This window comes from Typopeltis vanoorti, chromosome 1 (genome assembly GCF_054136105.1).
Source record: "Typopeltis vanoorti isolate ZY-2024b chromosome 1, IOZ_Tvanoo_1.0, whole genome shotgun sequence".
NCBI lineage: Eukaryota > Metazoa > Arthropoda > Arachnida > Uropygi > Thelyphonidae > Typopeltis > Typopeltis vanoorti.
Window position 1 is genome coordinate 128,665,694 of NC_143549.1, and position 16,396 is coordinate 128,682,089.

The window sequence follows — 16,396 nt, forward strand, 5'->3', positions numbered from 1 at the left end:
ATACATAACTTGGGTTTTGTTTTAAATTTCAAAAACTATAATTCTAAAACCAATTTTGTAAAATAAATCATTCTTTTATATAATTTACAACAGAATATATCCCCAACTGATTATTCAATTATAACAAGAAGATCATCTTAGATAAAGAATAATAAAGTTGGCAATAGCTTAAAAAAAAAAAAAAAAAACTCTTGGTCTTGATTATCTGAGAAATGATATGCCTTATCATTTATAATATAATTCAACTTGCTAAACATGGCTAATTTACTAGAGAAAATCCCATATTTCACTTTGGAAATGTGAAAAGAATCATCACCACCTCTGGCATATACCAAACATAATGACACGGAATTTCATGTTTTGATTAACCTTTTTCCAAATTGGTGTGTTATGTGTCTGGTCTGTGATTCAATCAATTCCTATATTTCAGTCTTCTAACACACTCCTCACTGCATAAAACCACTTACATCTGTCATCCAATGGGACTCCCCCCCCCACCATTTTTGCTTCAAACACTTTCACCACCTATCTGGTTTTAGTGACCATTCTCATCTTAATAAGCTCTGCTTATACATTCTTGAATATTAGTAATTTAAAGTTCTTATTTGACATCTTTGTTTTTAATACAGTTTGGCCAGAGCTGCCACCTGTACCCATTCCCCTAGTTTCCTCAAAACTCTCATATCTGTAGTATATGAAATTTAATCAAATGTTTCATTCCTACCTCAACTCTGATCAATAATGTTAATACAGATTCTATCACTCTACTGCATATAATGCTAGCTTTGTCTTTTCGCTGATTTCTTTCTAATATATTGTGGAGGTGAGTAGTCTATTGCAAAACTTCAATGTCAATACATCTGTGGGATTGGATGGTATACCAGCTTGTGTCGTACGTGAAGCGGCTAAAGAATTATCAGTACCCTTGACCATTTTGTTTAATCTGAGTCTCGGATCTGGGTTAGTCCCGAGGGGGTGGAAAGAGGGGAAAATAGTTCCACTGCATAAAGGAGGTTCCAAGACTACTGTTGTAAATTACCGACCGATCAGCATATCAGGAGTTGTTGTCAAGGTCTTGGAGAAACTAGTCAAGAGAAGAATACAGGATTGGATAGATGAAAATGGGATACTGTATGGGGGGGGGGCAACATGGTTTTGTGAAGGGTAGACCATGCCTCAGTAACCTGCTCATGTTTTATAACACAGTGACGACTGAACTGGATAAGGGTAATGGGTTTACAGTGATTCTACTGGACCTTGCCAAGGCCGTTGACAGGATACCACATGGAACTCTAATCAGTAAACTGCAACAGATGGGGATGGATATAGGGTTGGTGAGATGGATAGGAGGGCGGTTAATGGAGAGATACCAGAGAGTGGTTTATTCAGGAGTGGAGTCCAAAAGACGGCTTGTGACCAGTGGTGTGCTGCAGGGTTCTGTTCTTAGACCACTACTTTTCAATTTGTTCATTAACGATATAGGAAAGGATCTGAGAGGAAGTTTTCACTTGTTTGCTGATGATGCAAAGTTGGGTAGAGCAATTGTGAGTGCACAGGATGTCAAAATTTTGCAGGATGATTTGGATAGTTTGGAGGACTGGGCTAGGGAAAATGGATGTCAATTTAATGTGGCAAAGTGTAAGGTTATGCATTTTGGAGTGAAAATATTAACAGCAGTATATCACATTGGTGGAACCATACTCTTGGAGATTGATGAGGCCAGGGATTTGGGAGTTTGGTGGATAGGGAGTTGAAGTTTAGGGGCACATTGCAAAAGTGGCTAAATCAGCTCATCAAATCACTTGGTTACCGAAAAATACTTTAACAAGCAGAGACAAACAAGTTATTGTTCCTCTATATCGAGCCCTGATAAGACCCTATCTGGACCACTGTGCCCAGATATGGGCACCAGGGTTTCTTCTTGATGGGGAGGAGGTGGAGAGGATCCAGAGATGAGTGACCAAGATGGTGGTAGGTCTGTGGAATGAACCTTATGAGAACAGATTGAAGATTTGTGGGTTTTCCAAAATTGGTTGATAGGCGGAAAAGGGGTGATATGATTGAGACATTCAAATTACTGAAGGGTTTCTATAAGATTAATCCAGAAGATATTTTTGAGAATAGGACTGGTGGTGGGAGGACTAGGGGCCATACATGGAAGCTGGAAGAATGTGGTTAACAAGGGTGTTAGAGCTAGGTTTTTTACTTGGAGAGTGGTAAATGAGTGGAATAAGCTGCCAGAGTCTGTTGTGAGTGCTATGACCCTGAATGAGTTCAAGGCATGGTATGATAGATACTGTGTGAATGTCGAATAGTTGTTCTTGACTTGATGTTAGGGAGTCTGTCGACTCCTTGGAGTTGCCCAAAATAATAATAATAATAATAATAATATTCCACATAACTTTATTCAACTGTATTCTACTATATATATAAGAAGAAGATTCTACTATATTCCATAATGCCAGACTTACTTGTTCTATTATCTATTTCCATATTTATTTCCACTTGTCATTTCACTAAACATTGTGGCTAAACAGCTAAAATTTGAAAGCTGTTCTACACATTCACTAATGAAAATGCAGTCTATATTTTTTATTTTCCTGCATGTTTTTATCATTGGTTTTCATACCAAATTTATCACAGCAATTAATAATCTGGCTAAGACACTTGCAGAATATTTAAGAGGATAACATCAAATTCATAAAGCAAAGAATTAAGCTTTTACTTCCTATTTGAATATTAAGAGAGAGAGACTTCTATTTCCAGCTCATATAAATAATAGTAAGAGAGTGTATGCAACCATGCCTTACAGCAAATTTAAGAGTACACGATCTTCCTGAACATCTATCAATTCTAATTGCTGATTTCAACTTAAATGTAAGCATGAAATGAAATGGTGGGAAATGAAAAGAATAACCAGATGGTAATGGAAAACATAGTGCACTTAAGTGGAATTCTACACAAACACAAAAAGTGAGATTGAGTGGTTGGAGAAATGCCTGGTAGATGGTATGACACAGAAGCAAAAGAAGAGACAGATGCAAGGGAGGAGAAAGCAGGGTATGAAAGAGCAAAAGCATGAGAAACATGAATCAAATCTTGTATTTATAAGAGGAATGTTTGAGGAGAGTGTGTGACAAAATCATGTTTTCCTGGTGCCATTATTATTATTAAGACCTCCAGGAAGTCAGGGACTCATTGAGAGAGGCCACATACTACATACATCAGCTATCATACTTATTCTTGAATTCATTCACACTGCTTGCAGTCACAACATCCAATGGAAATCCATTCCAATCACATACCACCCATAAGAGAAAAATCTAGCACTCATCCTCTTCTTAGCAGCATTCATTCTCAGCATCCTAGAATGCTCTCTGGTCCTTTCCCCACTCTCCATAAATTGAAAAATTACATCGATCAATATCCTGTATGACCATCATATCACTCCCCCTCTTTCTCCAGTTTGCTAGTGTCTGCAGTGTACAAATTCTCAATCTGTCTTCATAATCAGTATTCCACAATCCTGATATCATTTTTAACACTCACCTTTGCACTCTCTCCAATATATCAGAATCACAATGGAAACCAGGAGACCAGACCTCTTGAGGGCTTATCAACACCTTGTAAAGAGGCAAAATGACATCCATGTCTTTACAAGTGAACGTTTGTTTCAGCATTGCAATTAGCTCTTGAGTTCTATTTGCAATCTTTGCTACATGGTTCCTTTCCTTCATGGTTACACAGCGATAAGCATTCATTATACAAATTATGGAAACAACTACCATGTTAAAATAAAACTTCAGTTTAATATAAACCAAAAGAATCACTCAACATATCAACTGTCTTATTAAGGTCATCATCTGGAGTATACAAATATACACAAAGAAATGAGCTACACTACAATCTACATGGTCATTGCTAAAGTTACATTAATTGGTCAACTGTTAAGACTGCTGGCCTGACCTCTGGAAAAATAAAATAAATAAATAAAATAAAAAAGAAACCCTTACTACATCAATGCTAGAGTCATGTCATGATCTATTTGGTTACATAAAATAAATTAAGCTAGAGAGCAACATGGTCTCACATAATTTCTCATATAAGTGCCCATATAAATTAGAACAAAACAGTATGGATAGTGGCCAATAAGAGCTGAAATTATTGCTTAGGGTCCTAAAGTCAGCGTTTTGTTGGAAAACTTGAAAACAACTTAAGTGGACTGAATATGTGTCATCCAAATTCTTGGGATTTTTATGCCACCATTATTGTTAAGATAAGGATGGTTGATCAAAATTTCACAGGCTTCTTTAAAATTCTATATATCAGAGACTAACTGATTCATTTGATAAATGTAAGTTGATCTGTTTAGGAGGACAGTGGCATTACCTTTGTCCAATTTTGTTACAATTATATCCTGATTAGCTTTTAATGACTTGACTGCTGCTAATTCTGTTTTGGTAAGATTGCTACATATAGCTTTCATTTTATTCAAAACATTGCTGGTTTCTAAGCAAATTTCATTAGCTATATTATTTGAAAGAAACTTCATGTCTCATTCTCTTTGGTAAATTACATCCAGTTAATATTACACCAGTCAAACATATTTTGGAAAGTAATAAACAGAAACTTAAGGCTAAATTTCATATATTAAAACAATGACGAAATTTGAATGCCAATCATACAAATCTAACCAATCAGGATATTTCTTCCCCAGCATGTTACTCTAACAGTGAACAACAAACAAGTGAGATGAGGAGTGACCAAACATATGCAAGCAATGACCATGTGATCAACCTATCTAGCCACACACCCTAAACTTTCCCTGCTTAAACTTTGCAGTAGCACCTAGAACTGTTAATAAACTGGATGTAATTTACCACATAGAAAGAGGCATTAAGTTTCATCCAAATAACAAGGCCTGTGATACCAATCGAGCGATCGGGGTTGGATTGAAAAGTGGGATACCGAATGGAAACAGAAAATGAAACTAACAGAACTGTTATCAGTAGGAACGTGGAATGTGCGGACACTCTGGATGTCAGGAAAATTAGAAATACTTTGTGAGGAAATGAAGAGATATCAGCGGGATATACTAGGATTGGCAGAGATGAGATGGACATCATCTGGAGAGATCAATGGATGCGAAGTAATATGGTCAGGACATGACACCATGCAAGAGCTGGTTTCCTTCTTAACAAAAGAGCTCGAGAGGCACTGTTAGGCTACAATCCAGTCAATGAACAAATCATAGTAGCAAGATTTCAGGTAAAACCATTCAACATATCAATAGTCCAGATATATGCACCCACATCTGACAGCACAGATGAGGATATTGACTTATTCTACAAAGATCTGACAGAGACAATAGAAACAATACCAATGCAAGATGTGCTAATTATTGAAGGGGATTGGAATGCCAAAGTTGGAATAGATAATGATGGTTGAGAAAGAGTCATGGGAAAATATGGTTTCGGAGAAAGAAATGAACAAAGTGAAAAATTGTTAGAATTTGGTGTGGAACATGAGCTGATGATCTGTAACACAAGATTCCAACAAAAGGAGTGTAGAAAATGGACATGGTGATCAAATGATGGGAAAACCGAAAACATGATTGATATGATTATGATTAAAAGAAGATGGATAACATCAGTACAGCAATGTCGAACTTTTCAAGGAGCGGATATAGACTTGGACCATAGTTTAGTGATTGCAAACATCAAGTTGAAATTAAAAGAAAGAAATATAAACCCCAACATCAGAATAGAAGAGATACAGCATGAATAAGTGAAGCAGATATAGGCAGAAGGTACAGAACAGTGTTAGAAGAGACACTTAAAAGTGTGGAGAAAGAAAGAAAAAAACTCTAATTTAAGAGTGAAAAGAGTAATGAAGGTGATGCAGTTGAAGATACAGTACCAGAAGAAGAGATCAAGAAGAAATGGATTACACAAGAAACACTGAAGTTAGTACAGGAGAAAAGAATGTTGAAGATAAGAAGGGATACATCAGAACAAATAGAAGAGCGATATAGAAGAAAGTGTAATGAGATGAAAAAAGTAGTCAGAATGGATAAGATGAAATGGTTAGAAGCCCAATGCAACAATATAGAACAGTACCATGGAGAGCATAAAACAAGGGAGGTATACAAAATGATCAGAACCATTAATAGAAAGTGGCAACCAAAACAGACCACAATTAAAGATGAAAAAAAGGCAAAGTATTGCTGAATGAAGAAAAAATTGTACAGCGGTGGACAAGATACTGTAGTGAGTTATATGAAGAAAAACTAGATTCAGATAGCGTTGGTAAACTGATTGAAGAATTGAAGCAGATATCACCACCAGGTAATGAGCATGATATGGACATTTTAAGAGGAGAGAAAAAGCAATAGGATGGCTAAAACACAATAAGTGTCCTGGTAACGATAACATTACTGGAGAAATGATTGAATATGGCGGTGAAAGTATGGTTACAGAAATGCACCAACTATGTAATATGATATGGAAAGAAGGGAAAATGCCAGAGGAGTGGGTGAAATCAATATTAGTAACATTATAAAAGAAAGGAAATAAGCTAGAATGTAAAAATCACAGAAAAATTGCCTTGATAAGTCACCTTGGTAAAGTGATGATGATCATATTGGAAAGATTGAGAACACAATTGGAAGCATACCTTGCAGATGAGCAAGCAGGATTTAGGAAGGATAGAACTACAATTCAACAGATTTTGACAATGAGGTTAATAGCAGAGAAAGCTAGGAGAAAAAACGAAAACATATATACTTGTTTTGTTGATTTTCAGAAAGAATTTGACAGTATTGACCAGAAATTGACATTAGCAGTTCTGGAATCCTATGGAATTGATAAAAAACTAATAGCTATATTAAAAGATGTTTATAAGAATGCAGTTGCAGCAGTTAGAATAGGTGATGATTTGGGGAAATGGTTTAAAACATGCAGAGGTACTAGACAGGGAGACCCAATATCACCAAGCATTTTCATCGCACATTTAGGAAGAGCAATGGACAAACTGAAGGGAGATGCCAAAGGAATATCTGTACACGGAATTATTATTATTATTATTATTATTATTATTATTGTTCCGGGAAACTCCAAGGAGTCGACAGACTCATTGAGGGAGGCCCTAACATCATGTCTGGAATAACTATTCAGCATTCACAGTATCTATCATATCTTGCCTTGAACTCATTCACGGTCGTAGCACCCACAACAGACTCTGGAAGCTTATTCCACTCATTCACCACTCTCCAAGTAAAAAACCTAGCTCTAACACACTTGTCAACCACGCTCTTGCCCAGCTTCCATGCATGGCCCCTAGTCCTCCCACCACCAGTCATATTTTCAAAAATATCTTCTGGATCAATCCTATAAAAACCCTTCAGTAATTTGAATAACTCAATCATATCACCCCTCCTTCGCCTATCGTCCAATTTCTGCAACCCACAAATCCTCAACCTATTCTCATAAGGTTCATTCCACAGACCTGCTATCATCTTGGTCACTCGTCTCTGGACCCTCTCCACTTCCTCCCCATCACGAAGAAACCCTGGTGCCCATAACTGGGCACAGAAATCCAGATGGGGTCTTATCAAGGCTCGATACAGAGGAATAACAACTTGTTTGTCTCTGCATGTTAAAGTATTTTTCAGAAGCCAAGTGATTTGGTGAGCTGTTTTAGTCACTTTTGCAATGTGCCCCCTAAACTTCAACTCCCTATCCACCAGCACTCCCAAATCCCTGGCCTCATCAATCTCCTGGAGTACGGTTACACCAATGCGATATACTGCTGCTGTTCTTTTCACCCCAAAGTGCATAACCTTACACTTTGCCACATTAAACTGACATCCATTTTTCCTAACCCAGTCCTAAAACTATCCAAATCATCCTGTAAAATTTTGACATCCTGTGCACTCACAATTGCTCTACCCAACTTTGCATCATCAGCAAACAAGTGAACACTTCCTCTCAAATCCTTTCCAATATCATTGATGAACAAAATGAAAAGAAGTGATCCAAGAACAGAGCCCTGCGGCACTCCACTAGTCACAAGCCGTCTTTTTGACTCCACTCCTGAATAAACCACTCTCTGGTATCTCTCCTTCAACCACCCTCCTATCCATCTTACCAACCCTATATCTATCCCCATCTGCTCCAGTTTACTGATTAGGGTTCCATGTGGTATCCTGTCAAAGGCCTTGGCAAGGTCCAGTAGTATCGCTGTAAACCCATTACCCCCTATCCAGTTCAGCCGTCACTGTGTTATAAAACGTGAGCAAGTTACTGAGGCATGATCTACCCTTCACAAAACCATGTTGTCCCCCATACAATATCCCATTTTCATCTATCCAATCCTGTATTCTTTTCTTGACTAATTTCTCTAAGACCTTGACAATGATTCCTGATATGCTAATCGGTCGGTAATTTACAACAGCAGTCTTGGAACCACCTTTATGCAGTGGAACTATTTTCCCCTCCTTCCACCCGCTCGGGACTAACCCAGACCCGAGACTCAAATTAAACAAAATGGTCAAGGGTACTGACAATTCTTTAGCTGCTTCTCGTACTACACGAGCTGGTATACCATCCAATCCCACAGATGTATTGACATTGAGGTTATGCAATAGACTACTCACCTCCACTTCATTCACCACAATTCCCGTATAATCTACTGGTTTATTCGTTTCTGCAATGTCACCACCTGGATGATATATTCTTGCAAAGTGCTCACTCAGTAACTCAGCTATCTCAATTGATTCAGTTACCTCCCTACCATCGGCATTCTTTAAAATCATTCTGCCATGTACATTTTTCCTTTTACTTGCTACATATCTAAAAAACTGTTACGGATTCTCTTTAGCCTGCATGGCCAATGTTCTTTCGTAATCCTTTTTTGCTTTTCTTACCACACTCGTCACCCTTCTGGCCTGCGCTTTATACCGTTCATGTGCCTGCCGGTCACCTTTCTCCTTAAATTCCCTCCATAGTTGTTTCTTTTTTTGCAGCTCAAGCTTAATGGTGTTATTCATTCATTTAACCCCTACTTGATTTATTATTCGGACTCTAGGTATACAGTCAGCCATTGCTTCATGCAAGCACTTCTTAACTACCTCCCATGCACTATCAACTTCTAGTCCTTGCAGTTGTACATGCCACGGCACTGAGCCAATCAAACTCCAAAGCTTGTCATACTTTCAAGCCTGATAATTCCACATGTACCCTGTCTTAATTGAAAATTCTATACCTTTAGCCACCTCCCAAATCAAGACCCTATGATCACTCTCACTGATTGGTGGCAATGTGGTCATATTTGTTACAGCCAAATCCTCAGATGTAATTACTAGGTCAAGCACTCTCTGACCCCTAGTATTTTCCATTACATGCTATCGCAGATAGTTATCCCTTAATAACCGCATAAAATCCAATTCCTTCCTCCCATGTGTCCTCTCCTCACTCCAATCAATGCAACCATAGTTGAAATCTCCCATAAGAATCACCCTCCTTCCACTCATTTCTTCTATTTGCCTGTGCATACTGTCACCACCATCTTTTCCTTCACCTGGTCTATAGCAGCACCCAATTGTATATTTAGTTCTGCTAGCCACAATCTCACACCAAATGGCCTCAAATGTGCTCTTTTCTCTATCCTGCAATTCAACTTCTATTCTCCTTGGCTGTAGCTCATCAGCTATCATCAACAATACTCCCCCCGTCCCCATTTTATTCTCCCTGTCATTCCTGAACACACTATACCCATCACATTCAATCCCACAAGCTATATCATCTACAGTCAGCCATGTTTCACTAATACCAATAACCTGTGGTCTGGAAGTGCCAACCATGGCCAAAAACTCTTCCTTCTTGTTCCTAATACTCCTAGTATTAGTGTACATGAATTTAAGACCCCCCCCATTAGCCCCAACCCTACCTTGATGCCTTATATTAACTATACCACTCTGGTCTGTTGTCCTTATTTGCTCTAGCATATTATATTCATTCTTACATTCAACTGCCTCCCTAAGGACTGTATATCTACTCCCCCCCATTAACAAATCTAGTTTCTCTGAATTTGCACATCCACTACATTCAGCAACACTTTCTCAAGTCTTCTTACACCATAACCATTCAAATGCAAGTCATCCATCTTATATAGATCCTTTCGCCCATCAAACTCACTCCACACCTCCACAAATTCCACACCACTCGTCATACATAACCCACGCATAAAGTCATTCGCAATTATGGCCCTCCTTTAAAACATTTCACTGTCATACCGTGGCAAAAGACTAATCATTCTAACTCTCTCACTCTTTTCTTTTGCTACCTCAAACAATTCATTCAGGTCTTCTATCATTTCCCTTTTATCTCCTTTCAAATCATTCGTACCTGCCACAACAATCATTTCTTTCACCCTTTCCTTTTGCTCTCTAATAGACTCAGTTACATCCTTTATGGTCGCACCAGGTTGGTACGATTTTGCCAAATTCTCTACTAACACACCTCGTACTAACGAGTCTCCATACAGCACTCTATCCTTCATTTTGTTCATGTTCACATTCATACGCCTATTTTTCCTGTCATACCTTTTATTATTGGTTGGTTCATTCAGTCGACTTTTGTTCATGCACTCTAGCTGCTGTTTCGCCCTTTCTATCGCACCATTCAACAACGCGATCTCACTCAATGCATCTATCTCATCTTTTTTATTCTCTGAGAAACCATTAATACTATCATTCACACTCTCATAATTCTCATGTACAACCTTGCCGTTTCTTGTCATATCGCTATTTTCTTCACAAAAATATCACACTCACGATCCGAAATACACTTCAATTCCTCATTCTCCCTACATTTTCTACACACATTCAATCCTTTATTATCATCTATCCACATTCCAACCGCACTCCGCAAAGCGTACATTTCACAGCTAGTACACTGACTCATTTCTTTTATACTACCGTTCTTTGATAAAGACGGCGAACCATCATTACTGGCCGCCATTTTCCTTCATACAGGTTCCATAATTATTGCAACGTGTTTTATCGAATAATATATTACAACACACCAAAGACACACAAATAGACGCACTAAAATACGCAAGGCAAACAAAACTACGCAATATCAAGTAATTTTATCAACGATAACTGAAAATAATACTTATCTTATCAGGAGCTTGCACGAACACTACACACTATGATATAACCTCGAACCGAACCCTGAGATTTGCAGATGACATTGTTATTATTGAAGAAGACAAAAGAGACTACAAAAAACACTGAAACTGTTAAATAAGGAAGGGAAGAGATTTGGACTTGCTGTGAACTTGGAAAAAACAAAGACAATGGTATTTGGTGAGAAGAACATGAAACAAAAGATTCAAGTGGATGGAACTGATATAGAAAATGCAGAACAATTCACATTGTTAGATTGTGATAGAGTGGAAAATTATGTATTCCTATCTTATCACAGTCTAACATGCTTTCCAAACAAAAGAATGAGATAAATACAGTAAATTGCCTCTAAGTGTAGAACAAGTATTATGTATATATAAATCAAGTGAGTTCTTTAATGAAAGGGTATTTTGTGCCGTTCATGAATATGATTAAATTGATATTGAAGGTATAAAACATTAGCAGAGCATTATAAAATATGTATAAAAGAATTATAAAATGTAAGCACAAATTCAACGGTTGGGGGGGAGTCAAGTCCAATGGTTACGTGAGAGAGTGGCTCGCCCAAGTAAACAACGTGATGTCAAGGTACATGCGATTAGCGGCGGAGAGACGATGGACGCCGTGATGTAGTAGTTCGCTGGACATCGAAAGGGGCGAGAAACGCCGAGAAAAAGGAGGGTAATATAAGGGTCATGCGACCCTGTAGCAAGGTTTTTTCTCTTGGATCTCCTGTGGTTCCCTCGTGGCGAGGAAGGGTGCCAGTGCCCGGTACCGGCAGTCGCGGGTTTCGGCGACAGTATCTCCGCGGAAAAGTCCGGCTGTCCACAGAAGGCCAGTTTCCTGTGAACTTATGCCATAAAGAACCATAAAGGAAGATAAGTAGACTTTGTGTTTCATTGAATATGAATGAAAGATTTGTGCCATGTTAACATGTTATAAAAGGGAACATTAATGATATAGGATAAGGTTGTATTGCTAGGACTTTAGAAGGATGAATTTATGTTTATTATCTGTCGTTGTGTTGAAGTTCGCCATTATATTGAATGAAATCAAGGATATGTTTAGGGTAAAGAATTGGCATAATATTAAGAGATTGTGAAAGATATGAATGTTATCTTGTGTAGTCTGACAGAGCTACGGAGTCTTAGATTGATTGTGATAATAGTACATGATTAATGCATTAGCGAAGGTTAATTTAATTCTTACTTTAGGAAGCTACTGTATAATATTTTATAAGTGTAATAGTAGTGTTTGAATTTTATATACCTTGCTGAAGTCTGAAACTCCCTTAAGATGGGATTTAATTTAGTGTCATCATGTGTATCAACTTTTGAGTATAATAAACCTTGCTTTTGATTCTAACAAAGAGTTTCTGTAATTTCTGGAATCCCATGCACCGCTTATAAAATATTAATGCGAACCTATGTGGGATATTAAAAGGGTATATTTTGGCCACATCTGCAGAGTTGATAGGTATCATTAAGTACTATCCAGAGATTACCTCTTGGTTGTTAATGTTTAATAATCTAATAGCGCTAAGTGGTGCAGCGAAACAAATAAATTTCTTGGCGTTTTACGAGAGGTAAATCTTAGACACTCTGATACTCTGGGACAGCCTCTATCTCGAGGAAATTCCATTGTCACTCAGAGGTACCACGTGCTACCCGATAGTGTATTACAGAGATAAAGCAACAAAGGTTTAAAATAAGTGTGAATAAGAAGAAGCGACACAACATAAATGGCGCAGGGGTAGGATAGTTATAATAAGGAAGAAAAGGTTACAACATAAATAGTGCAGCCGATAAGGTTAATATAGAAGGAGGTTTAGGTAGAAAAGATTGAATAACAAAAAATACAACCGTTGTAATATAAAAGACAAAGAAACGTTACAACATAAATGGTGCAGTCAGCCGACAGGATGTGGTTTATATAACTAAATAAGTGCTTTATATAAAACACAGTAAACAGGTTTCAGATTCCAAACAGAATTTCTTAACAAAGGCAAAGGTTGATTTTATATTTGTGTAAACTTAGAGGCAAATATGTCTAACCCTACGAGTAGCTCAATAATGGAGGACAATGAGTTTTTTAGATGTATTAACCCCCAACAAGTGTTCCCCAGTTCTCAGGCGAAGACTCTGATGATGTCATTTCGTTTTTCTCAGAGGAACTAAGAAAAGTTGGAAGATGGACTGACTTTCAGTTACTGTTCTTGCTCCGAAGTAAACTGATAGGGAAGGCAAAAACCTTCCTATACTCTTCTCCCATTCTAAGAGAAACCCTGGAGTATTCAAAGTTTAAAACGGTCCTAATTTCCCAATTCTCTTAGGAAGTTTGGGGCCTAATTTATGGAAACTCCAGAGGTGCACTCAGAACGACAGGGAAAGTGTATCTGATTTTCAGAATAGATTAATAACGGTGGCCAGTACCCTGAGTGACCAGAATGAAGAGAAACCTCATTTGGACTGGGCCATTTTCCAGCAATTCTGACAAGGAGTAAGAAAGAAATTTAAGGAAACTGCCTTCGATAAAAAAGTGACTAACTTGGATGAATGCTACAATGCAGTCAGAGAAAGGGAGCAGATACTTGGAGACATACATCCCACATCTGCTGCTGGTCTGGTAAACTTGGTTGAGCAAGAATGCTGCCCAATAATGAACCAAGACAAGAAAAGGAAACAAAGGAAATAATAGTGAGACAGTAAATAAGCTAACTGAAATCCTGCCTGAGACTTTTAAGATCAGGGACATAATAAAACAGGAAGTGTAACTGCTCCAAAAACCTGTCATGGAGCGAATGAACGATGTCATGAAAAGATTAGAGTCATTATCAGTGGATGCCCAAGAACCAAATATCTCTGAGGCGGTCGAAACCAAATGTCTAATTAGAGAAGAGGTAGAGAGACTACAAAGGCCCCTTCTTGACCGACTGGACGAGGCAATGGAAAAATTTTCAGCTATTACCTCTCAAGAAAAGTTTGTAATACCATCAGAGCATAGGGTCAATGAGCAAGGAAATGGAAGATAGCCTCCCAGATGTTATAGGTGCGATAGAATTGGGCACATGGCTCGCAATTGTTTTAAGGGCAGGGGACGTTTTAATAGAGGTCATGATGACGAACCTAGATCGCATACTTATGCTAATAGAACTTGGAAGAAGGGACAAGGAATAAGAGGGCAGTCATATGAAATGATAGTGAAGACCAGTGTCTTTAGAGAGCATTGCAATGCCCTACTTGACACTGGAGCGCAAATCTCCATCATTTCTGGAGACTATTTTAAAAGGTTAGAACTCTATATTAAGGACAAGATTACTTACCTCAAGAAATCCGTGAGAGTATTTGGGTGTACAGCCTCAGCATCTCACGCTTCTAAATCAGTAAATCTTAAAGTGTATCTGCCTGAGTTCAGAATGTGTGTTTGGCAAGAGTTTCTGGTCTTGTCAGGATCTTCTCTCCCACACATAAAGCTGATTCTGGGCAATGATTTCTTAATGAGATACAACTTTAAGTGTGATTATGCGAGGAAAGAAGTATATCTCCTTGGAAGAAGGCAAAACATGAGGAAAGGAATTCAGTCAGAATTGCAAAATAACAGATGCAACTCATCAAGAATCTGAGCTTTCAAGGGGAGCCTTAAAACCCAAGTGAATAAGTCTAAAGGTGAACTAGCAGATGACTACTCAAACATGAAGGAGCACACTTTGTCAGCAGAGACAAGCCCTCATGTGAATCAGGTATCCTTGGTAGCACAAACTTCACAAGGAAGTTCAATTGGCACTGGGAGCCTAGAAGTAGACACAGTTAAGCCAAGAGTAAGTCATGGTAGAGCTAGGAAGAAGAAACGGAGGAAAATAAGAAAGCCTAGTCCAATCATGATAAATAACTTAGCAGGACTAGTTGCCTCCAATTCACAAGGCAATTTTTTGGCAAACAGGACACCTCTAAAGGGTTGAAGGGGGATGGAACACAGATGGTAGTGAGTGAGAAAGAGGAATCCGAGGAAACTGAGTAAAATAAGGCACTAAGTGAGACGCAAACTATCATAGGGGCACACATATCAGGAGTAGACGAAACCCACAACATGAAAGTATGAGATTCCATCAAAAGAGACCCCGCCCTTTTAAACAGTAAGGAGGAACACTTGAGAGGAAGAAAAATTTTGGAAAAATTTTTATTGGAAGGGGAGGCCTATGTTAGATTGTGATAGAGTGGAAAATTATGTATTCCTATCTTATCACAGTCTAACATGCTTTCCAAACAAAAGAATGAGATAAATACAGTAAATTGCCTCTAAGTGTAGAACAAGTATTATGTATATATAAATCAAGTGAGTTCTTTAATGAAAGGGTATTTTGTGCCATTCATGAATATGATTAAATTGATATTGAAGGTATAAAACATTAGCAGAGCATTATAAAATATGTATAAAAGAATTATAAAATGTAAGCACAAATTCAAAGGTTGGGGGGGGGGGCAAGTCCAAAGGTAATGTGAGAGAGAGGCTCACCCAAATAAACAACATGATGTCAAGGTACGTGCGATTAGAGGCGGAGACGATGGACGCTGTGACGTAGTAGTTCACTGGACATCGAAAGGGGCGAGAAACGCCGAGAAAAAGGAGGGTAATATAAGGGTCATGCAACCCTGTAGCAAGGTTTTTTCTCTTGGATCTCCTGTGGTTCCCCCTCGTGGCGAGGAAGGGTGCCAGTGCCCGGTACCGGCAGTCGCGGGTTTCGGCAACAGTATCTCCGCGGAAAAGTCCAGCTGTCCACAAAAGGCCAGTTTCCTGTGAACTTATGATGCCATAAAGAACCATAAAGGAAGATAAGTAGACTTTGTGTTTCAGTGAATATGAATGAAAGATTTGTGACATGTTAACATGTTGTAAAAGGGAACATTAATGATATAGGATAAGGTTGTATTGCTAGGACTTTAGAAGGATATTGAATTTATGTTTATTATCTGTCTTTGTGTTGAAGTTCGCCATTATATTGAATGAAATCAAGGATATGTTTAGAGTAAAGAATTGGCATAATATTAAGAGATTGTGAAAGATATGAATGTTATCTTGTGTAATCTGACAGAGCTACGGAGTCTTAGATTGATTGTGATAATAGTACATGATTATAATAATAGTAATACATGATAATAAACGTTACAACATAAATGGCGCAGGGCATTTATGTTGTAACATTTCTTT

At 38.1% G+C, this 16,396-nt stretch overlaps 1 protein-coding gene across 2 annotated transcripts in view; it reads right to left on the bottom strand.

The window, feature by feature from the left end:
• Positions 1-16,396, bottom strand: part of Tbcd (tubulin folding cofactor D) — a 291,444-nt gene that overhangs the window by 11,612 nt on the left and 263,436 nt on the right. The window lies entirely within an intron of this gene.